General features: G+C 44.0%; 1 long non-coding RNA gene across 11 annotated transcripts; it reads left to right on the forward strand.

Annotated features, from left to right (window-relative positions):
• The first annotated feature begins 1,718 nt into the window (after positions 1–1,718).
• On the forward strand, positions 1,719–20,378 carry LOC140617346 (uncharacterized). Of its 11 annotated transcripts, XR_012017591.1 has the most exons (8): positions 1,719–1,849; positions 3,923–4,217; positions 7,712–7,847; positions 8,247–8,329; positions 8,456–8,660; positions 9,342–9,516; positions 14,407–14,600; positions 15,694–17,242. It is a non-coding gene; the product is annotated as an uncharacterized lncRNA (long non-coding RNA). The 11 variants fall into 11 exon arrangements; XR_012017596.1 differs by lacking the exons at positions 14,407–14,600; positions 15,694–17,242 and adding an exon at positions 19,844–20,378; XR_012017597.1 differs by lacking the exon at positions 14,407–14,600 and having other exon boundaries at positions 3,923–4,112; positions 15,694–17,241.
• The last annotated feature ends 3,004 nt before the right edge of the window (positions 20,379–23,382 follow it).

Here is a 23,382-nt window from a genome sequence, read left to right on the forward strand (position 1 = left end):
GGGGGGGAGTACTTAGTACCCCACAAGCAGCTTGCTCTCACCTCAACCACCTCTCTCTCTTACGGAAGGAACTAAGGGGGATTTCTTTCCCTTTAAGGGCATGATGACCCAGGTTCTTTACTCAGTACCCAAAGGGGAAATAAAAGAGAGAGCAGTTCTAAAGGGAAACAAGGAATCCTAAAGTCTATTTTTTAAAACCTCCGGGAGGAAGCTGAAGCAAGCAACTAGTCCAAGGTCACGTAGCTCAGTAAGCAGCAGAATCAGGACTGGAACCAGATGTTTTGGTTCTGAATCCACTGCTCTTTACGTTATTACCCCATAGCAATAATAATGAGGTCACAGGAGACAGTCTGAGCTTTGCTCATGACATGAGTTGAGCCAGTCCGTGTGAGGTCCTAAGAGGCAGAGTATGTTCTGTTGGTGGAGATGGAAGGATGGTCAGGTAACGCCTTTCTAAAACATGGCATGGAGCATGCAATAATCAAAGATGCTGGGGATACCATATTCAAGGCCCCCTACAAAGAACCCTACAATTTCACTGTTTCCTCAATTTGGAGAGGCTCAGAAGTGTGCCTTCTTTTGTTTAGAAGTCCCCACACGGTCTGGCGAGCTCTCCACCTCTGCCTCTACCCGCCCTGCCTATGCGGTTCTGGCTGAACTCTAAAGACGCTCCATGAAAGAAGAGATCAGAGGCCAACTATGAATCCGGACAGAAGGAACACTTAGAATTGAGGAAGTAGGAAGGAGGGCGATTTGCTACAGTTTTTCCGTGGGGTATTTTTAGGGTGCTGTAAACTTTAGCTACAGTTTCAACCTGAAGCCTTTTACATATGGGTAAGCACGTGTGTGAGCCTAGAATATCAAATGTTTCACAACTGAAGCAATGAGGCTCTGCCGCGTAGCCCCGTAAGAAACCCTGCTTCCATCTGCGGCTTTACAGGTTCGGTCATTGTGTTTTCACAGGGGAACTTCAACCTGGAGCCAATTCCTGTAGACCTGTCACTTAGGGTAAATCCCGACGATTCCCTGTAATACCCCAGTTTAAAGACAAGGACTTCTCCTCCTACGGCGCCTCCGGCGGGGCTGGGATTGCGAGCACCTCTGCCGAGCAAGGCTCCTCCGCGCGGCTCTGCGGGAGCTGGGTGCTCCTCACGTGACCCAGCAGGCGAAGAGACCTGGGGCGAGCCCGCACCCCCGGAGAGCTCGGCCGGCTCCAGGGCGCGCGACCCAGGCTCTATTTCTGAGCTCCGCGGTTGCCACGTGCACCTCGGAACCCTGGCCCGCCCCCCCCCGCCCCCCGCCCCACGCCAGCTCCCTGCGTCTCCGCACCAGCGCTGCTCCGCGGAGCCTTAAAGCGCGGGGGCAACGACGTCCTCAGCCTTGAGATCTTCAAGGAGCTCTAGGGTTGGAAAGAGAGCAGCATTCTTAGGTTGCCTAGCGATAAACCTGCGGACGGTATCACGCTCCCGGAGGCCGGCGTCCCTCCCCATCCTCCCCTCCCTCCTCCCCCCTCCCACGCCGGGTTCAAAGTACAGCCGCGCGGGGTGAGGGAGCCGGAGCCGGACGCGGCGCTGTCACGTGCGCCCGCACATGCCCAGGCGCACGCTGCGCGGCACGTGAGGCGGGGCGGGGCGGGGCGGGGCGGGGGCGGGGAGGCGGCCGCTCGCGGCGTTCCGCGCGTGCGCAGTCGGCCCCCCCAGCCGCGGGCGCCCCGGGAGCGGGAGCGGGAGCGGGAGCGGGAGGCGGGAGGCGGAGGGCCGCGGGGAGGGCCCCGGGCGGGGCTGAGGACGCGCCCTGCCGACAGCTGCGACGCGGTGCTCCCTGCTGAGTCCGAGCGGGCCGGCCCGAGGTAGTCATTCCTCCCGAATTAAAGCTGGCGCCGACCCCGGGCTCCTCGAACCCTTCTGACACAGCAGTTTCCGAGCCGCCCTCCTCGGCGCGGGTTAGAGGAAGGTCGACGGCGGCGCGGGGCGGGCCTGGGGGCGGGGACGTCGAGCCCGGGCCGCGGCGGCCGGGCGGGGGCGGGGGCGGCGGCGGCGGAGGAGGAGGAGGAGGACACACCCGGGCGCGCCGGGACTGCGGCCAGACCCCGTCCTGCCCCGCGCCCGGGCCGCGTCTCGCCGTGGGAGCCCCGGGCGGCGGCGCGGAGCGGAGGGCCCGGCTGCCCAGGCGCTGCCGCTCGCACGCGCCTCCGTTCTGCCGACCGAGCGCCCACTGGTGAAGCGCCGGAGGAGCTAGTTAACTGTGATCCAGTCCGTCGGGGCCTTGCGTGCAGGGTATCCGGTAAAAGAAGGTTTTTTGTCGCACCAGTGGTTCTGCGTGGTGCAGTAAAGTGAAGGGAATTAATGCAGTGTTAGGAGCTGGAGGGATGGATTGTTTTTTCTTCTTTTTTTTTTTCTTTTGGATTTATCTTTTTAACGTCTGATTTAAAAAAATTATTTACGAATCCCTTCGCTTGGGGGGGGGGGGGAAGAGAAAAAAAAGGTCCGATCTCACGCTTTCACTTTTTCGAAGTGTCGAGGTTTATTTGGTCTTGTAAGACTTCTAAAAATATGCATGTTTAGAAATGATCTAAAATGAGTAATTAGTGTGAAGGAGTCTGGAATTCGTGATGCCCTTTAGATAACCGAGAACACCGAGCGATGTAACAAAAGTAGGGAAGCACCACTACCTCCTGCAAGTACGGTTTTGGTCTTGTGATGGAAAGCGATCTCTGGCATTGCCAGTAATATCTGGACAGGTCAGGTGCCAGTGTTTGCAGAGACATCATAGAGTGGTTGTGTTCTGTCCAGTGTAAAGGGCACAGCGAGGGCCACCCTGGAGACAACTGCTATAAGCTAACAGACGTTCACAGAGCACAAGATGAATTCATTGTTGTTTGCCTTTTAATGATAGGTGAGCATAATGTCCTAGACAGTTTAGTTATTAATAATATCCTGAAAGTTGAAAAGGCAAAGATATATATGTGCTGCTGAAGCGAGCGCTGAAAAAGCAAAGAAAGACTTCAAACATGCACTCAACAAGTTTATATCGAGCTCCTGCTATGTGCCAGGCATTGGGGATACAGCAATGATCCGCATCTACAAATCTTATCACCCATTATGGTGCTCAAAACTTCTGATAAAACCTCACAAGTTCCCAGGCACTTGCCGATCATTATTGTAACAACCAGTGATCAGTATCCCTCTGCACTGGATTTTTTTCAGATGACTTACGAAAAATGCCAGGTTAAAGGAGTAAATCTCCAGTCCCATCAATGGGCACATCCTGTCCTATCCCTTTACCGCTTTTCACTTCCTAGATCTACACTTGTCCCGTCTTCCAAGAGGGCAAGCTTGATGCTTACCTAGAATATTTGTTCTCCCTCATCCATCTGCTTGCAACCCTCAACCCTAGCTGTTTGGATGGCTGATTCCAATCCCACCCCACACCTTCCCCCTGCCTTTAATAGATCTCTGCTCAAATGCTGCTTCTTGAGAGAGGCCCTCCCTGAGCAGCCCAAGGGCCATATATAAAATACCAGTTCTCTCCCATCATTCTTTATTTTTACTCATTTTTTTCTCACAGCATATATCACCCCTGACATAGTGTGTGTATACTGGTGTATATGTACACACAGACACCAGGTACTGTGTGACATGGAGACGTCAGCAGGTGGTAAACAGCCAAAGGCAGTTGGCATCCCATGCTTGCAAATGGGAAAAGACTCAGAGTGGTTTGGAAGCTGATTGAATTTATTGTCACAATAAAATTATAAGATACAATATTAAAGCATTAACTGAGTTCCCCTGACAGGAGAGTTAATATCAATTCCATCTTATCCTAAATGATTGCAACTTACTACGTTAAAAAATTATCTACTTAAATATCTTCTTTGAAATTAAACAATATTCTGATTATTTCTCCATCCCTTGAATTAAAGAGAACAAGCTACAATAGCCCGGCAGATGGAGTAAGTTTCCGAACAAGGAGGATGAACAGCTGTCCGATGGCTCCTGAACCTGTGTAGAAATGAGTGGGACCCTCTGAATTCTACCGGTGATGGATTACACAACACATGCAGCTAAGGCTTGAAGCTCCCGAATGCTTTAGCTCTTAGCTGGCTCTGCCAGGTGTGGTAACCTTTGTCCCCTGGTGAATGAGCTTCTTCAAGGCAAGAGCTAGCGTCATCTATTTATCAGTGTATGCTCAGCACCAAGCACAATACCTGGCACGCAGTAAGCACTCAATATATGGTTGTTGAAATCCAAACCATTCTCTCCATTCCCACAATCATTGCCCTAGTTTCAGGCTTTATCATCTCTCACCTACATTATTGCAAGAATCTACTCAGTGGCCTTTGTCCAGTCTTCCTTTCCCCCAAGCACTGGCCATACTGCCAGCACAATCGTATGGTAAAAATGGCCAGGGACTCCCCATTACAGGAAACAGGCATGAAAGCTTAAACCTTTCCTTCTCATTTCACCCCCTTCTATTCTATCTCATCTTTGACTCCCCGTCCCCCACCAGAAATAGGTATCTGATGCCCTAGCTGCCCTGAACTGCCCTGAACTGCCACATGTCCCTGAATATGCTTTGTACTCTCAAATGTTTGCCTTTGAGAAGAATGGCCTTTATTTGGAGGCCTCCTACTTGTGCTTCAAAACCCAAATTAAATCCTCTCTCAAAAACTTCCAAAACTATCCTACCCAAACTTAACCTCACTCACTCCTTTGCTTTGTGTTCTCTTAGCCCTTTCCTTAAATCTCCACTTTGGTGTTTAAAATCTGCTGCAAGGGCAGCCATGGTGGCCCAGCGGTTTAGCGCCGCCTTTGGCCGGGGTTGTGGTCCTGGAGACTCAGGATCCAGTCCCACGTCGGGCTCCCTGCATGGAACCTGCTTCTCCTCTGGCTGTGTCTCTGCCTCTCTCTCTCTCTCTCTCTCTCTCTCTCTCTCTCTGTGCCTCTCATGAATAAATAAATTATAATCTTAAAAAAATATCTTCTGCAAACGTGTATGTGCAAGAAGTGATGTGAGTGCTTGTTTTCTGTCATTAATTGTAACCTCAAGCCACCTCTCCAAAGGCTAGTGGAAAACAATTGTGTCACTGTGAGCTCTCCTACTCCTACCTACTTTAGGATTTCACAAGAACCTGGGTTACCATGATTACAGAGGAAGAATTCCTTTAGTCTCAGATTGTCCTAGATAACTGTCAGTATCCACACCTGCTGCTTGGTATCCCTGGCTCCTCTGCTTCTTTCTGGGTAGGAGTCTTTGCCAAGGCTGGATGATCCAGACCGTAAGGGCATTGGGTCTGCATTGGGTCTGCATTCTTCCTCTGTGTCTTTGCCACACCAAGGAACTGTAGACCCGAGAGCCCACAGGCCTTTCTGCTTCCATGCCTACTTCTTCCGAGGGACGGTTCTAGGGACAAGCATGTAAGCTACATTAGTGGTGTTGGTTAAGTGTAAGACCACAGGGAATGGTAGGGATCACAGGAAACTGGGGGTCGTAACCCCTTAAAAGAGGCAGACATTACTCAGCTCCAACTAATTGGAGCCAGATGAAAGTGCAGCCCAGTATTGTCAGGCCATCCAGTTTCCCCAGGAAACACTAAAATCTTACATTTTAAGGTGAAATCTACTTTCAAATATTGCCCACAGTTTTTTTAAAACTTCAAAACACTCTTCATTACAAATGAAGCATACCTGTAAAAGTATTAGCCTGGAGGTCACTTCAAGACCTCTGCTTTAAAAGAGGCCTAGCAGGAGATTTTCTTCAAGCATTTAACCCCAAACTTCTCTGACACAGAGAGCCCTGAAGTCATCCTTGAAAATAGATGGAGAGCAAAATACAAAATCAATGCAAGCAGACACAGATTAATGTCTCAATAAATTACCCTGTCATACTGGGACTTTTCACATTGTTTTGTAATTAGTTGTGTCTCCCACACCTGGTCACCCAAACCCTGCCACTCATCATGGCACCACCCCAGCCTCCACTTGGCGCTTGGCCCTCGCTGCTGTGTGTCAGACTGTTTACTTGTTCTTAGCTCCTTCTCCAGTTTCCTTTATGACCCTCCCAGCCCTCTCTCTCCCACTTACCTCAAGACCTCCACTTGCCTCCAGATTCCTCATGCTCAGAACAAACCCTCCTTCATCAAGAGAATTCATCCCACTCAATGTAATATCCCCAAACCCTAAACTCTGCCCCCCTACCTCCTCCCACACCCTCACTTCTCTTCCTACCATTGCAGAAGCAAAGGTGGCCCTCCTGCTCAGAGCCAACCCTTCTCTTTGTGTCATCACTAGTGTATTAAAACTATCTAGGGGGACCTGGGTCTCAGTGGGTTAAGCAGCCAACTCTTGATTTCAGCTCAGATTGTGATCTCTGGGTCCTGGGATGGAGCCCCTGTTATGCTCCACTCTCAGCGGGGAGTCTGCTTCAGGACTCTCTCTCTCTGTCCTTCTCCCTGTTCACTCTCACACATGCTCTCTCTCCCTCTCATATTAATGGATAAATCTTTAAAAAAGAAAAACCTATTAGAACTCCTCTGTCCTTTCCATGCAGTGAGTCTAGATCTCTGTTAAGGGAGCTCTGTTACTAACTCATTAAGGTATTCCTGGAGTCTAGCACACTGCTCGGGATAGGGAAGATGCCCAATAAACATGTGTTAAATAAATGCCCTTTTTATCAGGGGGCTGTACTACAGTTCCTAAAAAATTGTCTAGAGACATAAGACAACTGCTGACACCTGATGCTTTGTAGGTTATTAATCTAGAGAAAGTAGTTTCCCCTGACTCTGAAAGTGGGCTAAATTTGGAGGAGATAATCCAAGAGGGAATGTAGCTGGCAGGCTAGGGAGTTTCTCCTGGGTCAGGTTGGTGCCATCCAGCTGTGAGTTTGCTGTATTAATACCTCCTATCTGTCTTCTCTGATTACTGCTGGTGAGGCTGGCCTTTGGCACTTGCTGAGGGGAGCAAAGGGGAAGTCTCCATGACCAAGGTGTCACATTGCTCTCTGTCCCCTCAGGTTCCACCCGAAGACACCACTATTTCATTAGCAGATTATCTCAGGGCAAGACAATAAGCACCATGCTTTCTTACGCCTTGCTATGTTTCAAAACATTTTTTTCTCCTCTCTATCCCTCTAACTTTCAAACTTTTTATTTTTTTAAAAATATTCTGGAGGTATTTTAAATCTATATAAATTATCTAATTGTATTTCCCTTTAATTCTACTCTCATGCTTTTTTTTTTTTTTTAAGATTTTATTTATTTATTCATGAGAGACACTCGCAGAGGAGGAAAGAGAGAGAGAGAGACACAGGCAGAGGGTGAGGCAGGCCCCATGCAGGGAACCCAATTTGAGATTGATACTGGGACTCCATCCCGGGACTCCAGGATCACAACCCGGGGCAAAGGCAGGCGCTAAACCACTAAGCCACACAGGGATCCCCCTAATCTCATGTTTTAAACAAGTATCTCATATCCTATCTTTTTTTTTATTTAAAAAAAATTTTAAGATTTTATATATTTATTCATGACAGAGAGACAGAGAGGCAGAGACATAGGCAGAGGGAGAAGCAGGCTCCATGCAGGGAGCCTGACGTGGGACCCGATCCCGGGTCTCCAGGATCACACACTGGGCCGAAGGCGGCGCCAAACCACTGGGCCACCCCAGCTGCCCCTATCTTTTTTTAAAAAAAGATTGTATTTATTTATTCGCGACAGACACAGAGAGAGAGGCAGAGTCACAGGCAGAGGGAGAAGCAGGCTCCCTGGAGGGAGCCTGAGGCGGAACTTGATTCCAGGACCCCAGGATCACGACCTAGGCCAAAGACAGATGCCCAACCACCCAACCACCCAGGTGCCCCTCTCATATCCTAATTTATATCTCATTACCCTGCTGACTTTCAACCTTTTATTTTTGAATTTTATCTATTTAAAATTATTTTACAACTGACTTCATTTTTATTTTAGTTTTAACAAGTTACTTTAACTTTCTGGTTTCCTTTTGAATTTTATTTTCTTGCTCTAATCTTATTTTGTAGCTCATGTCGTACTTTTGTTTTATGAGTTTTTATAATTTTCCTAGTTTAAAATCTTGCCCTACTATTTCTTTAAGAATTTTTTATGTCCCAGTTTTCAGCTTTTAATTGGTTAAGTCTTCCAAAATCCTTTAGCACCACACTTTAAACTTTCCCTTTCTTTTTTTGGCACTATAACTTTTCTTTTTTAAGCTTTTCTCTTATTTATCATCTGTTAGCTGATCTAGTTCAAATAGTAAGAAAGACACTGAAATTGGGAAAACTTCTCGGCCCCTTCTCCCACTTCTTGCCAATCATTACTGTAAGTACTTTTTTTTGCACTAATGTTGCTTTTTGATGTAGCATTCTATGCAATCTTTATTTTTATATTGAATATTTTCAAATCTATGGTTTCTAATTGTTTTAATAAATTTCTTTTGGTTGCAAGGAACAAACTAATTCCAGTTACCTCAACTGATGGGCACTTTATTGTAGGAATGAATGTGTGAAAGAAGGAAGCAGACATCTCAGCCACTGTGTAGACCAGGTATCATATCAATCCTATGTGGAATCCTCAGGAACAGTAGGAACTGATGCAGATTTGGGCCTCACAGGCACTAAAAGAAAAAGTTCAAAGCAAATGCAGTATCAGGGTGAGAATCTTCATTTTATACTTTGTTAATACGTGTAACCTAACTAAATCTGGATTTCAAAGATTAAACAGAAATTCATATGGACATCCAGAAAGAAGGCAAAAAAAAAAAAAAAAAAAAAAGGTCAAGTACAGATAGCTTCAGATTCCTCCCTAGCAATCTTCTCTACAGAAGACAGAGGAGAAGGTTTATACCTTTGTTGTTCAGAAATGCGACTCACGCACCAGCAGCTCCGGGATTACTTGGGAGCTTATTAGGAATGCAGGATCTCTGCTGCCATTCCATATCTACTGAATCAGAATCTGCACGTGACCAGATTTTTAGGTGATTCTTATGCATACGAAATTCTGAGGGAACAAAAATGTGATACAGTTTTTAAAAGTCCACCCAAAGAGTCTCTAGTATAGAGACAACAAATTCTCAAATCTGAAAGAATAAAGCAGTGATTCTCAACCAGGCTGCTTCTTTGACCCTTGTTTGTAACTTCCTTTGGCCTTTTTGTTTTTTCCTACTAAGAGCGCTTATTCTCTTAGTGTAATTTCTCTGAGATTGGAGATATTTACTCGTCTGTACATTAGGACCCTTTGAGAATTTTTAAAAAATACTGTTGCATGGATCATACTGTTAGAGAAACTGGTTGAATTGGTTTGGAATGATAGCCAAAAGTCATTGGTTTTTCAGAAGCTCTCAGGTCATTACAGTATGAAGCCAAGGTTGAGAATCATTGACTCAAGGGAAAATCAACCCATAAATCTCAAGAGGGTTTCTCTTGAAAGAACCACTGAAAGATGGACACCAGACAACAAAGCAAGGAATCAAGAGAAAGAGCTTAGGAATGAAGAAGTTGTGGCGAGAGGTAATTATCTAGCTAATTTAAGAGTAAACTACAATTAAATAACTTGGAATTCTGGTTAGAGAATATAATGATTGATGCATGAAGAGGCACAATATGGTATTGTCTACCCTCTAAAGTCCTATTTATTTATTTATTTATTTATTTATTTATTTATTTATTTTTAAATGTTTTATTTATTTATGATAGTCACACACAGAGAGAGAGGCAGAGACACAGGCAGAGGGGGAAGCAGGCTCCATGCACCGGGAGCCCGACATGGGATTCAATCCCGGGTCTCCAGGATCGCGCCCTGGGCCAAAGGCAGGCACCAAACCGCTGCGCCACCCAGGGATCCCTAAAGTCCTATTTAGACTTGGTGCACTCTCTCACCAAATCCATTATTTTTGGGGTTTAATATCATTAGTTTTGAGTTTCACACCAGTGATTGCTGTGCTCCACGTTGCTCCTTCTGCCCACCTCACTACTGGCAAGCTTTTCCTCAGATGGGAGACTCAACAATGACAATGGTGACTTAACTTGCCTGTGTGCTCTCACACTGGGTTTCTGAAAAAGAGCAAGAGATATGGAGTAGGAGGAGACTAGGGGAGGCCTAATGATGTTGGGTGAGAATTGGAAGTATCAGCATAAACTCATGATTATAGGCTACACAGCTCCTGCCTCTCTGGGGCCTTGCCTTGCAGATTCCAGGGCTTCAGCTGCCCCTAACTCCAATCTTTTCCTCTCCAGATCAGAGGGACTGCCCTTCTCTGCTTGGATTCCAGATGGCTATGCGGCAATCAGGGAAATTTTCCCCAGGCAGGGAGCCAAGTGCTTCAGGAGGCTTACCTCTTATATTTCCCTGCCTTCAGGGATTGATTGCACGCTTGTGTTGCCTAGTTGGCCTTGTGTTGCTTCTTCTCCAATGTCTGAAGATACTTGCCTTAGACATTGTGCCTAATTTTATAACTAAGGCAAGAGAGCCAGTACCAGATACTCCATCACAGACAACAGCAGAAATGCTGGGCCATATGTTCAATAATAGTATTTCATTAATGTTAAATTTCCTGAAATTGATCATCACATTGATGATGAAAGGATTCTTTGATTATGGGTTAAGAACTCCTTGTTCTTAGAATATATGTACTGCTGGGCAGCTGCATGGCTGAGTTGGTTAAGCAGCTGCCTTCAGCTCAGGTCATGATCCCCGGGTCCTGGGATAGAGTCCCCCCACATCGGGCTCCCTGCTGACCAGGGAATTTGCTCTTCCCTTTCCCTCTACCCCTCCCCCCTGCTCATGCTCTCTCTTTGTCTCAAATAAATAAATAAAATCTTTTTTAAGAAAAAGAATATACATGCTGAAATACTTGAGATAGAGGATTATGTTGCCTACAACTTACTTGGAAATGCTTCAGTCAGAAGATAGTAATTTGAATAGCAATAATATATATATTTGTAGAGGGAGCATGGCAAAGAACTTGATAAAGTAGATGTGGAAAATGTTATCAGTGATGAATACTGGAAGAGTATGTGGGGGTAAATCACACTGCTTATGTATCTTTCTTAGAAGTTTGAAATATTTTCAAAATAAATAGTAAACAAAACATCACTTAAATGTGGACTGGACTTAGTGGTTCACATCCAAAGTTAGAGCATGGAAAGAAAAATTAGTGACTTTACAGTGAAGAAGCCTGGCAAACACCACCTTAACCAAATGATCAAGGCTGATATCACCAGTGGTAAGTCGTGTGGATATCATGTGCCCACTGGTATGTGATGAAAAGGTTTTCTCAATCAAAGTTTATAACCTGATTTAAGAATTAATGGGTATCCTAAAATATTCCTTTCCTTAAATACCTGTTTAAATTGGGTAAATATTAGCCTTTTCATTTCATGTCTACCTAGCTTAAGTAGAATCCATCTGTGGAGAAATTATGATGTGTGTTCATTTATGAATTTTATTCTAGTTTTATAGTCCAGAGAGATTAATGACATTTATATACAACAGTGATTTTTTTAAGTGTAGTTCTGTTTTAATTCAAACGCCAATATTACTGTATTAATGTCATTCATAACATTTGAATGACATTTAGGATATCTTTATTTAAAATAATATATAAAATATTATTGCATTTATATACATTTTAGGACATACAAATATATACTTCATGTCATTAAGAAAGGAAAAAGGAAGGAATTTTTCATTAAAAATATATATTTGGCTTCTCTGGAATTGTTCCTTCCCAGTTAGAAGGCAGTAATAGGAGTGTGAACTTTAGAGATTGGCTACCTGGGTTCTTCTTTTGGATTTAGTAGGAGAGCATTCATCATAGGGTAGTGTGAATATTGACACATATGTATATGTTACATGTGGGGTGAATTGTACTCACAGAGTAGAGGTAAGGAGCTATATACAAGCCTGGCACACAACAGACTTTGGAAAATATTAGTTATATCGTTGTTTGTCCATTATTTTTAGATCTTATTTGCTCAAATCAAAGAATCACTGGACTGGTGGCCCTTTGGGTAAAGTGTCTTCCCTGCTCTAATCAGCTGTGACTATGGGAAAAGGTTACATACCCAGCACAGCTGTCCTGTCATCAATTACTGGGATCAGAAGAATTTCCGTTAGAGGCCTTGGGCTTAGGAAGGATGGTCAGTGATACATATAACACCTTGAGATACATGTTACATTGGGTTTCAAGCAAACTCTGATTAGAGGAGAGGATGGATAATCCTGAATTGGGTGTGAAATAAAGTTATTTGTTCTCCTCTTGGGTAACTTGACTAAATTGTCATGATTTTAAATATGTTGAATGCTCCCTCAAAGATATTCATGGCCTAATCCCTGAATCCTGTGATTTAGCTTATATTGCAAAAGAAGCTTTGCAGGTGTGATATGGTGAAATTATCCTGGATTATCCAGGTATGCCCAGTCTAATCACATACAATATGAAAAGTGGAGAATCTTTCCTGGTTCTGTAAGAGAGAAGAGAAGAAAAAAAAAGAAAGCCATGAAGTGGGAGAGGGGCTTAATCTGTCGTCACTGGCTTTGAAGGTAGTCATGCTAAAGGATGTGGGAAGCCTCTAGAAGTGGGCTGGAAGCCAGCAAGGAAATAGGAACTTCAGTCCTACAATCACAAGGACTTAAATTCCATCAACAACCCAAAGAAGTAGGAGATGGATCCTCCCCTAAGACCTTCAGAAAGGAATGCAGACCACCAACACCTTGATTTTAGTGAACTTCTGACTTCCAGCTTCCATACTGGACTTCTTTTTTTTCCCCTCAAAGATTTTATTTATTTATTAATGAGAGACACACACAGAGAGAGAGAGAGACAGAGACACAGGCAGAGGGAGAAACAGGCTCCATGAAGGAAGCCTGTTGTGGGACTAGATCCCAGGACTCCGGGATCATGACCTGGGCTGAAGGCAGATGCTCAACCACTGAGCCACTCAGTCATCCCCCATACTGAACTTCTAACCAACAGAGCTGTAAGGGAATAAGTTTGTGTTGTTTTAAATCACTATGTTTTTGGGTGCCTGGGTGGCTTAGTCAGTTAAGTGTCTGCCTTCAGCTCAGGTCATGATCCTGGAGTCCTGGGATTCATGATCCTGGGGTCCTGGGATGGAGCCCTGCATCAGTCTCCCTGCTCAGCGGGGAGTGTGCTTCTCCCTCTCCCACTCCCCCTGCTTGTGCTCTCTCTGTTAAATAAATAATAAATACAATATTTTAAAAATCACTATGTTTTTGGTAACTTGTTATGGCAGCAACATTAAATGAATAGAGCGGGTCTTATTGGGAAAGTAAAATTTCAGCAAAGACTCCAAGGGAGTGAGAGAGGGGGCCATGAGGAAATCTAGAGGAAGAACATTCCAGGTAGAGAGAACAGCAAGGACAAGGGCCCTCAGGAGCACGTGCAGCTTGTCTGAGGAACAAGGAGGCCAGTGTGCCTGGTGGAGAGGGAACAAGAAGGAGAATCGTAATAGATAACATCAGATCAGGAGGGCTTGCCTTCTCTATTGTGAAATCAGACTGGCTGGCCTTCCTACCCAAACTTAGAGAACGATAACCACCTTGACCTTTTTCTGACTGAGAAGTTAGGCACAGGCCACTCCACACTCCCCGATTCCACTTGTCCGGGCGGTCATTTGGAGCGCCCTCGGTGTTTGATGCGCCTCATTTTCCTGGCGGCGAAGGCCCATTCTTGCACATTTCCAGATCTGGCTGGAAATCCCCCAGATTGCCCGGTTTCAAGGAACTGGTTATCAGGCTGGATGAGTTGGTTTGCCACTTTGCAAGTCACTGTGGCTCTATCCCTTTATAACCAGTAAACTCTGACACTTGCCTCCGGAGGCTAGGTTTCCTTTCCTGGAGAGTTGGCTGTGATAAGAATGCCGACGTGCTGGTTTTCCTCACAGGGCTTAGCGTCATTCTGCAAGACATCTCAAATTTTTAATACTCAACTCCCCTCCTCTCATTCGTGGCTTTAGTCATTTTATCTTTCTGGCTGTTGGGAAACATATATTTTGGCAGAGGTAAAGGGGAATCGCTCAGCTTCACATCTGTCAAGCTCCAAAGCACTGTTATCAGACACCCAAGGCCATGTTGCAGGAATCTTTCTCCTTCCGTTTTAATCTAGGTCTGCAATAAACTGTATGTGATTTAGCATTAGCAGTTCCTGCCCAAGGCACCTGTGGGTAGTTTGCGGTGTCTGACCCCCTCTCGTCTCACAGTGGGAGAATATATGCTCTCCAGCTCACACAGAAAACAAAGTTACTAGACTAGAAGAGGGCAAAAAAACCTAATTTCTATTTTTGAATTTCCCCCCAAAGTTTCCATTTAGGATATTTTTGATATACTTACATTTCTTTTTCTTTCTTTCTTCCTTCCTTTTTTTTTTTTTTTTTAAGATTTTATTTACTTATTCATGAGAGACACACAGAGGCAGAGACACAGGTAGAGGGAGAAGCAGGATCCCTGCGAGGAGCCCAATGTGGGCCTCCTTGGAACAATTGCTCATGATGCCTGCCAGCGTTTTGAGACTGGGCGGCACAGCACCTCAAGACCAGCCCAGGGAAGTAAACTATAACAGAGATCCATACAGGTTATTTCTCTTGTCCTATTGATTCAGCTACCCTCCCTTCACCAGATCTTCTGAAATTCCTAATAAGTAACCGGTTATTAGAGAAAAATAGTGGAGTAAGCCTGCAAATGGCATTTTCTGCAAAATTCAGAGGTTCGTCCTCCAGAGGGATGGAAGTTTCTCATCTTGTGGTGTTCTAGCTCTTGGCATCCTGGACAGTTAGGGTTTGCTTATTAACCCCGTGGGGGATTTCCATGAGGTCTTGAGGATATTGCTTAAATGTCGAATATTCATCTCCAACAGAGAAGACATTTCCAGATTTTTAAAAAAGATTTTATTTATTTATTCATGAGAGACACAGAGAGAGGCAGAGACATAGGCAGAGGGAGAAGCAGACTCCTCGTGGGGAGCCCCATGCGGCGGCACTGGATGCCAGGACCCCAGGATCAGGACCTGAGCCAAAGGCAGACAGTCACTGAGCCACCCAAGTGCCTTGACATTTCCAGATTATACAAATCCTATGTACCATCTAGAGAAAGGGAGTATAGCTCAAGTGTACGAATGCAGCAATCAGGATGCAGGTGATTATTAGCTAACTCTATTCCTGTAAAAGCAAAGGCAAAATTCCTGATCTCCGAATCTTTCCCCTGCCATGAGGTGCTCAGCATAGCTCACCTCATTCTTTCTCGACACTCCTATTGTAAATTCTACTTAGATTTAAAAGACCGGGGTGTGAATCCTACCTCCACTAGTTACCCATATGCATTTGGGGAAAGGACTTACACATTGTTTTGCCTGTGTCCTTATCTGCATAATGGAGAGGGTGGTGATTCAAGGTCCATGAGTGTTTGGAGCTCCCTGAGGGTTAGAACACTAAACAAACACTTATTGTACTTGGTTCCAAGGAGGCAGTCTAGCATATAGGTCGAGAGCATGGAATTTGGTGTGGGGCAGCCTGGAGTGAGGCTCACGTAGCTTTGTGACCTCAAGTGCTACTACTTCTCTAAATCTATGTTTCTCTTGCCTGTAAAGACAATGGTTTTAATGAGGTAGGATAGTTCTAAGGACTAAATGACATAATCTAAAACCTCCTTTGCATTTCTCTCTGGGCAAGGTCAGTGGTTATGCAACGCCGCGGAAAGCCGAGAAGGAAGGCAAACAGATGTAGCTTCCACGTGGTGTGATGGGCCCTCGTGCCCCAGCTGCATTAGGCCTTTTCTGGGACTGCAGAGCTGCGTGAAGGACCAGAACCCGTTCCCACACAGTGTATTCTGCGCGGATGGCCCCCTGTGAAACGTGGTAGCCCCACATTTTTTCCTGCTCCCCCACATTATGTGACCAACCTGTAGCCACCTGCTAGGTTGTAAAACTAGTTTTCCTGCTGTCTTGCCACCTAATCAGTTCTCACGTGAGTTCTTTTTTTTTTTTTTTTCTCTGGGTCAGAGGATCATGAGTTCTTGGGTTCACTGTGGTCAGAGTCAATAGCCACCTTTCCGGAAGCTGCTTGCCAATGAGATAATTCAGAATTTCTTCGGGAAACACCAATATCTAAATCCACACAAATTTTCCATTTTTCTAACTAGAACAGCTGAATACAGCTTAGTCAGGAACACCCTAGGATTAGCAGGCTGTCAAACACTCTTAATTACATTTGGACTGTTTGGCATCTCTCACATCTGGAGCCCTGAAGTATTAAGCAAGTCATGTGACTATTTAATTGGGTCAAGATGGCCTTTCCTAAAGTTAGGCAATTGTTCCCACCAACAGTCTTCATGTTTCTGGTTTGGAAAAGAGATATAACACTGTTTGCTATGTGCCTCTTACTATAAATGTTGGACACTGTTCTAAGCACATAATATGAACTAATTCATTTAATATGGTGCTACCATATAAGGAAACCCAGGCATTGAGAAGTCAGGCGACCTGCTCCTAGTCACATAGCCACCCTTCCCTAGCCTGCTTTGCCTTTGGCTATTCCATACTTGATTTTAGCCAGCAGCCAGAGGAAAGGGAAAAAACTCCACAGTAAAGTTTGTTTTTAATAGCTGCAGAGGAGTATTTCATTCTGTTACCAAATTTACCATGAAGAGTTTGATTCCAGCCATACAAAGAGCTTTAAAAAATATACTAATTTCACAGTCATGTAATTCCGATTCTAAAAAAAATGTGTATTTGAGATATAATGAGAGTCTTTCCCCATTTTATTTGTCATATTTTTTTTTCTAAAAAGTTGCTTTATGGGGCAGCCCGGTAGCTCAGTGGTTTAGCGCTGCTTTCAGCCCAGGGCCTGATCCTAAAGACCCAGGATCGAGTCCCACATCAGGCTCCCTACATGGAGCCTGCTTCTCCCTCTGCCTGTGTCTCTGCCTCTCTCTCTCTCTCTGTGTGTGACTATCATAAATAAATAAAAATTAAAAAAAAGTTGCTTTATCTCTCATAATGTATTTCTTTTTAAGATTTAGCTTTATTTTTTTTTCTTGCATATGTATTCCGATTTGGCTTATTGAGACCTAACTTGCCTAGAGTTAGAGTTAGCAAGTGCTTCCAAAATATCCAGTTGAAAATTTCACGCAATTGTTTTGTCACCTATTGTAATATTCTTGTTAAATCCCTGTTGGTTGGTTGGTTTTCAGAAAGAGATTTTCTTTAAAGCAGCAATGATTTTGGTGCTATTTAGACACTATCTGTTTATTAGTACCTTACTAGTAAGGTACTTAGTAATACTTAATGAATGAAATAATTAATATGTACTTTTGACAATGCTTACTTATATTGACATCATTTAAGAATGCTCAACTTACAACCGTCTATTTAAAAATTATTAATCAGAATAAAATCTTCACACGCTAGCTTCTAACCATTTCTTGTTACTGCCCATTCCTTCCTGTGCAAGGGGCAGAAATAGGGTAGGGAAGACAGGGAGAAATGGTGAGATAGCTGCACATGGAAGGAAGACCTGTAGAGCCTTGGCTTTCAAACCTATGAGACCCAAAGCCCCTTTTGTGATAAATATTTTGTTATTCTCCTTTACTACCCTTCAATGAAATCCATAGAAAATATAATCCGTAATACACAGAATTAAAACTAACACACACACACACACACACACACACACACACACACACAGCTTGACTGCAATACAAAGAAGAAATAAAAGAAACATTCACATATGGAATTGCACAGTTATAGCCATGCTAAAAAACAATGAAGTGGTCATCTGATTATGAGTTTGCTGGAATTTAAGAGGTACAGGAAAGTCTTCAATTCGATTCATCTTTTTATATTTAACATTTTGAATAAAGACTAAAAAGGTATATTTAAATGTATGCTTGAAACCACCGTGAATCAAGAGCTATAAATGCAGACTGTTCCCAGTGTGTTCTCTTGGTGGCTGGGCTCCACCAGGTACGGCTGCTGACAGGATCCTCAGAGATGGTGTCAAGTCGTGGTAAAATTCTGAATGAAATAAAGCACAATCTCCCTTTGACTTATATCATAGTCATATTCCTATAACATCAAATTTTATTAAAACCACACTACAGGGGATCCCTGGGTGGCGCAGCGGTTTGGCGCCTGCCTTTGGCCCAGGGCGCGATCCTGGAGACCCGGGATCGAATCCCACATCAGGCTCCCGGTGCATGGAGCCTGCTTCTCCCTCTGCCTGTGTCTCTGCCTCTCTCTCTCTCTCTGTGACTATCATAAATAAATAAAAATTAAAAAAAATAAAAAAAAATACTTTAAAAACCACACTACAAATGATTTGTGCTTAAATGCAAAATAGAGGGGATCCCTGGGTGGCTCAGTGGTTTAGTGCCTGCCTTTGGCCCAGGGCGTGATCCTGGGGTCCTGGGATCGAGTCCTGCGTTGGGCTCCCTGCATGGAGCCTGCTTCTCCCTCTGCCTGTGTCTCTGCCTCTCTGTGTCTTTCATGAATGAATGGATTAAATAAATAAATAAATAAATAAATAAATACATGCAAAATAGACTTAGTTTCTAAGAAACAGAATTTTTCACCTGTAAATCTAAGGCAGGGCATTAAAAGTTGTGAGAGACATTTAGTAATACCTTTACTTTTGGGGGGCGGTGCCCTGTGCACCTGTGGCAGCTAATGTCCCTGGCTCTCCACTGTATTAAAAGGAAGAGGTGTGGGACCCCTGGGTGGCTTGGCAGTTGAGCATCTGCCTTTGGCTCAGGGCGTGATCCCGGTCCCAGGATCGAATCCCACATCAGGCTCCCTCCAGGGAGCCTGCTTCTCCCTCTGCCTATGTCTCTGCCTCTCTCTCTGTGTCTCTCATAAATAAATAAGTCAAATCAAAATAAATAAATAAATAAAAGAGGTAGTGCCTCTAATCACTGGGACCACCTCAAACACCCCTGCAAGTTTAGAAACGCACCCCTAGTGGCTGGAACATCCTCTTTTGAGAAGCACTGCCCTGGAGGCTTGTGATAAGCTGGGATAAAGGGAACTTTTTCTTAATTCTTTCCAGAGAGTTGAATTCACAACAGTGGTTTCTTAACATCCTGTTTCAAAGAACTTTCAATTCACTTTTTACAAGATTTTTATTTGGGAAATCTTGTTGGAGCAACTGAATACGATACTGCCAGCTATGTTGGAGCCAACTCATCTGCAGGGCAATGCTCCTCTCACCTTAATACTCGCTGAACAGCTCTCCATATCTTGCTAAATACAGGGATCTCTGCAAATTATTTCCTTTGAAATACGGACCTCTAGATTCTTGTTCTGTTCAGGACATTCTGATTCTTCAACAATCCCAGCCAAGTTGAGTGACTAGAGTGTGGATTTTGTAAGTGCTTTTCTAATCCTTTGCCTTGGCACTTTCCCTCTGAAATCTGCATGCTCTTTATGATTACAAAATTGTTATCACCTGCTAGCTGCTAAGTGGCCTCAGCGAAATGAGTTGTTCCTTTTGATCAAACCCGTAGTAGATAAAAATGACCAATTACTACTGGGTTGTACAGGGAAACTAAGTTTCAAATGATCTTTCAGACTATGTTACAATTTCTTTTCTAAGGTTTTATTTATTTATTTGAGAGAGAGAGAGAGAGAACCAGTAGGGGGAGAGGCAGAGAGAGAGGGAGAAGCACACTCCCCCCTGAGCAGGGAGCCGGATGTGGGGCTCCATCCCAGGACCCCAGGATCATGACCTGGGCACCCAGGCGCCCCCAGATTATGTTCCTTTTCACTTTAGGAACGTGTCCTGGGGGTGAGCAGATAAAAACACAGCTACTTCATTTTTGGCACAGAAACACCTCAAGTCCTGGGAGTAAGAAGCCCATTGTCTTCCCGAAACAAAGCAGCAGAGCAAATTTACATCAAGACAAACAGCCGACTTCTCCGGGGCTCAGCATCTCTTCACCTCCTCAGGGGTCCCAGGGAACCGCTGGGATCGCGGGCTCGCGAGCCCTGGGGCCGACGGGCGGTAGCTGCTGCCCTCTAGCGGAGCTCCTTGTTACTGCAGACTCTAGGTTGACCAATGCCTGGGAAAGAAAGGTTTGAATGATGCGGATAACCGAGAACTTTGTAGTCTGTAATTCTCTCGGAATGAATTAACACATTTTTTTTTGTAATTACCTGAATAAATAGTCATTTAAATGTTTTCTGGGGCACCTGGGTGGCTCAGTAGTTGAGCATCTGCCTTCCGCTCAGGTCGTGATCCCAGGGTTCTGGAATCGAGTCCCGCCCTGGGCTCCCAGCGGGGAGCCTGCTTCTCCCTCTGCCTATGTTTCTGCTTCTCTCTCTCTGTGTCTCTCATGAATAAATAATAAGATCTAAAATAAAATAAAAATCTATAAGATTTTTATTTAAGTAGAATACTTATTTAAATAAAAATCTTAAGATCTAAAATAAAATAAAAATCTATCCCTACTTCAAGTTTTACTTTCCCATCATCATTTTCTGTTTTAGCTCTGCCGGGCTGGCTGCATAATTTGCGGTGCTCATGTTAAATGAAAATGTGAGATTCCCTGGTTTCAAAACCAGGAAAGGGGAGCCATCGAAGGTACTAAAATACTTCCTCCTGTCTTCTGCAATTTCTCTCTTGACTTGTTATGGTTTTTTTATTTGCTATTGTCATCCTAAAGTAAAATTTAAAATTTTTAATTGCTAGCATGAATTTTATCATTCATCTTTATCTTGTGCAATGCAAATGATAACTTCAACTCTAAGAACAAATATAATTGTATTGTGTAGATATAACTTGTGTTGAAATTATACAATGTATATTTTGTACCTCCTACATGTATGTATTTTGTTCTTCCCAGAACTATACAAATACTAAACAAAAGTACTTCAACTGTTTTTTATTTTACTTCCTGATTCATGTACATGCAACCAACACTTTCTGCCTTCAGAGAGGTAAGTAAATAATAACTGAAAGGATAAGGGACTATGGGTTGTCCTATTTAAAAAAATAAATTTATTTATTCATGAGAGACACAAAGAGAGGCAGAGACATAGGCCGAGGGAGAAGCAGGCTCCCTGCCGGGAGCCAATGTGGGACTGGATCACCCCGGATCCTGCCCTGAGCCAAAGGCAGATGCTCAACCACTGAGCCACCCAGGGGTCCCCCTATCTTTCTCTTTTTTCTCTGCCAAATATACACAATAAGTGGTTGGTTAAGCAACACGAGTAAGAAAGGATATGATAGAGTTTCTTGGTCATTTGTGTTTCTTAGAACGCAAGACTTTGCTGCCTTCCCTCTGTATTAGAAGAAGTTATGTGAAAGAAAAGGAGGACCTCTCAGGGCTCGCAATGCTCCTGTTTACTCAATCATAGATGGAACACACTTACCTTGTACTTGCTTCGAGTCTTGCTGAAGTTCCTCGCACTGTGGGCCCACTGCACTTCTGTGTTCACGGGACACTGTGCTGCCATATGCGGAGGGGGAGACAAAGAATAATGGAGATGCAAGTGAGTGCGTGCCCACACGCACGGTCCATTGTCCCAGCTGATGTCACAAAACACAAGTTTAAAAAACAGAATTACTAAAGATTTCATGACAGTGACAGCAGAGCATTAAAGCAAGCACAGCACCCTTCTGGTTGCAGGGGCCTGGATGGCTGCACAGATCGAAAGCTGCAAATCTGGCCCCATGCAACTTTAATCAGTTCTGCAAAATTACAAGCCCAATCTGTTTTGCTTGTTTGGACTTACATCAGTTCTGAATGAGAAGGCACAATTTAGACTCCGAAAGAACGTGGAGGGACTTTTCTAGTATACAACCACTGGCCAACAGGTCCTGGGCAGGGACAGCTGCTGTGGCGGATTCTGTGGTAGAGCCACGCGCTAGGGCAGTGGCTGCCGGAGGGCTGTGATTTGCACGCCGCTTTGGGTTCAGAGCCATAGTTTCCAAGTGAGGATAAAGATTACTAACATAGGAATCATGAGAGAATGTTCATTACATCTAATGGAGGCATACTCTGAAAGACTAGAAGGATATTTGCTGTAAAGCAATTGGAAAAAGGCTTCCTGACTCCTCAGCATAAACATGTGACAAGAGGTAAAATTAAATTCACTTTTAAAACTTCATGGTATTTAAAAATAGACAAGTGCTAGGGTTTCTTCAGCTTAACCTTTCAAAAGGGGTGGCTAAATAAGCCTGGCAGGAAGACTGAATGTTAGTGGAAAATTTAGAAATGAATGTATCAAAGAGTCGATCAAATGCACATGTTGTGTGGTAAATACCATGTTTAGAGCACATGCCCAGAGAGACGCAGAAGGGGGCATGCAGAGGCAGAAGGCAGAGTTTCTGCCAACTAAGACCCAACAGTAGGCATGAAATTATCAGAAAATGGTAGAAGGTTCAACTTAAAAAGTTTTTTTTACTAGTCTAGTAATGAAATTTTATTTCACTCAATGTAGACAAAAGATCTCTCATAGACATATCTTACTTTCTTGCCTTCTTAAAGGGTATCTTGAATTTGGTTTGACTTTTTTCTTGGTGACCAACACGAATTGGCATTAACTTATTAGAATTTTATTTTTATTTTTTGAAAGATTTTATTTATTTATTCATTCATTCATTCTTAGAGACACACACAGAGAGAGAGAGAGAGAGAGACAGAGAGACAGAGAGAGAGGCAGAGACACAGGAGGGAGAAGCAGGCTCCATGCAGGGAGCCCGACGTGGGACTCGATCGTGGGTCTCCAGGATCACACCCCGAGCTGCAGGCAGCGCCATCACCGCTGCGCTACCGGGGCTGCAGAACTTATTAGAATTTTAAAATTATTTTTCTTCTCCTCTCTTTCTCCTCCTCCTCTAATAAATTTTCTTTTTCTTGTTTCCTTCCCTGGGTATAGGGTTATCAGCTGATTCCTTTGCTGAATGATCCATTTATCTCTTTCTACCAGACCCTCTACTCTCCATTTCTTCATTTGCTGCCTCTGGTCTGGTAGAGACTGGAATACCAGCTAATGAGATTTGTATCCATATAAAGCTCTTTATTCCTTTGTGGAGATCCACATTTCCAACTAGGATCATTCTCTCTCTGTCTCTCTGCCCAAAGGACTTTCTTTAACATTTTTTTGTAGTGTAAGTCTTCTGGCAAAGAATATTTTCAACTTTGTTTATTTCACCTTTACTTTGAAAGATTATAGTGATCTTCACAATCAGCTAAATATGAGATTCATTTTTGGAAGTAGGTGCCCCTGTGATAAAGTGAGTTTTTATTCCGTTGATCTTGTGGGCTTGACCAATTAGTCTACCACTATAGGTAAACAGACTTGGCTATATAAATTTAGTTTTCCTACAATGGAAGCTTTCCTACAATGGAAGTTTTCTTAC

This window comes from Canis lupus, chromosome 25 (genome assembly GCF_048164855.1).
Source record: "Canis lupus baileyi chromosome 25, mCanLup2.hap1, whole genome shotgun sequence".
In the NCBI taxonomy this organism is placed as follows: domain Eukaryota; kingdom Metazoa; phylum Chordata; class Mammalia; order Carnivora; family Canidae; genus Canis; species Canis lupus.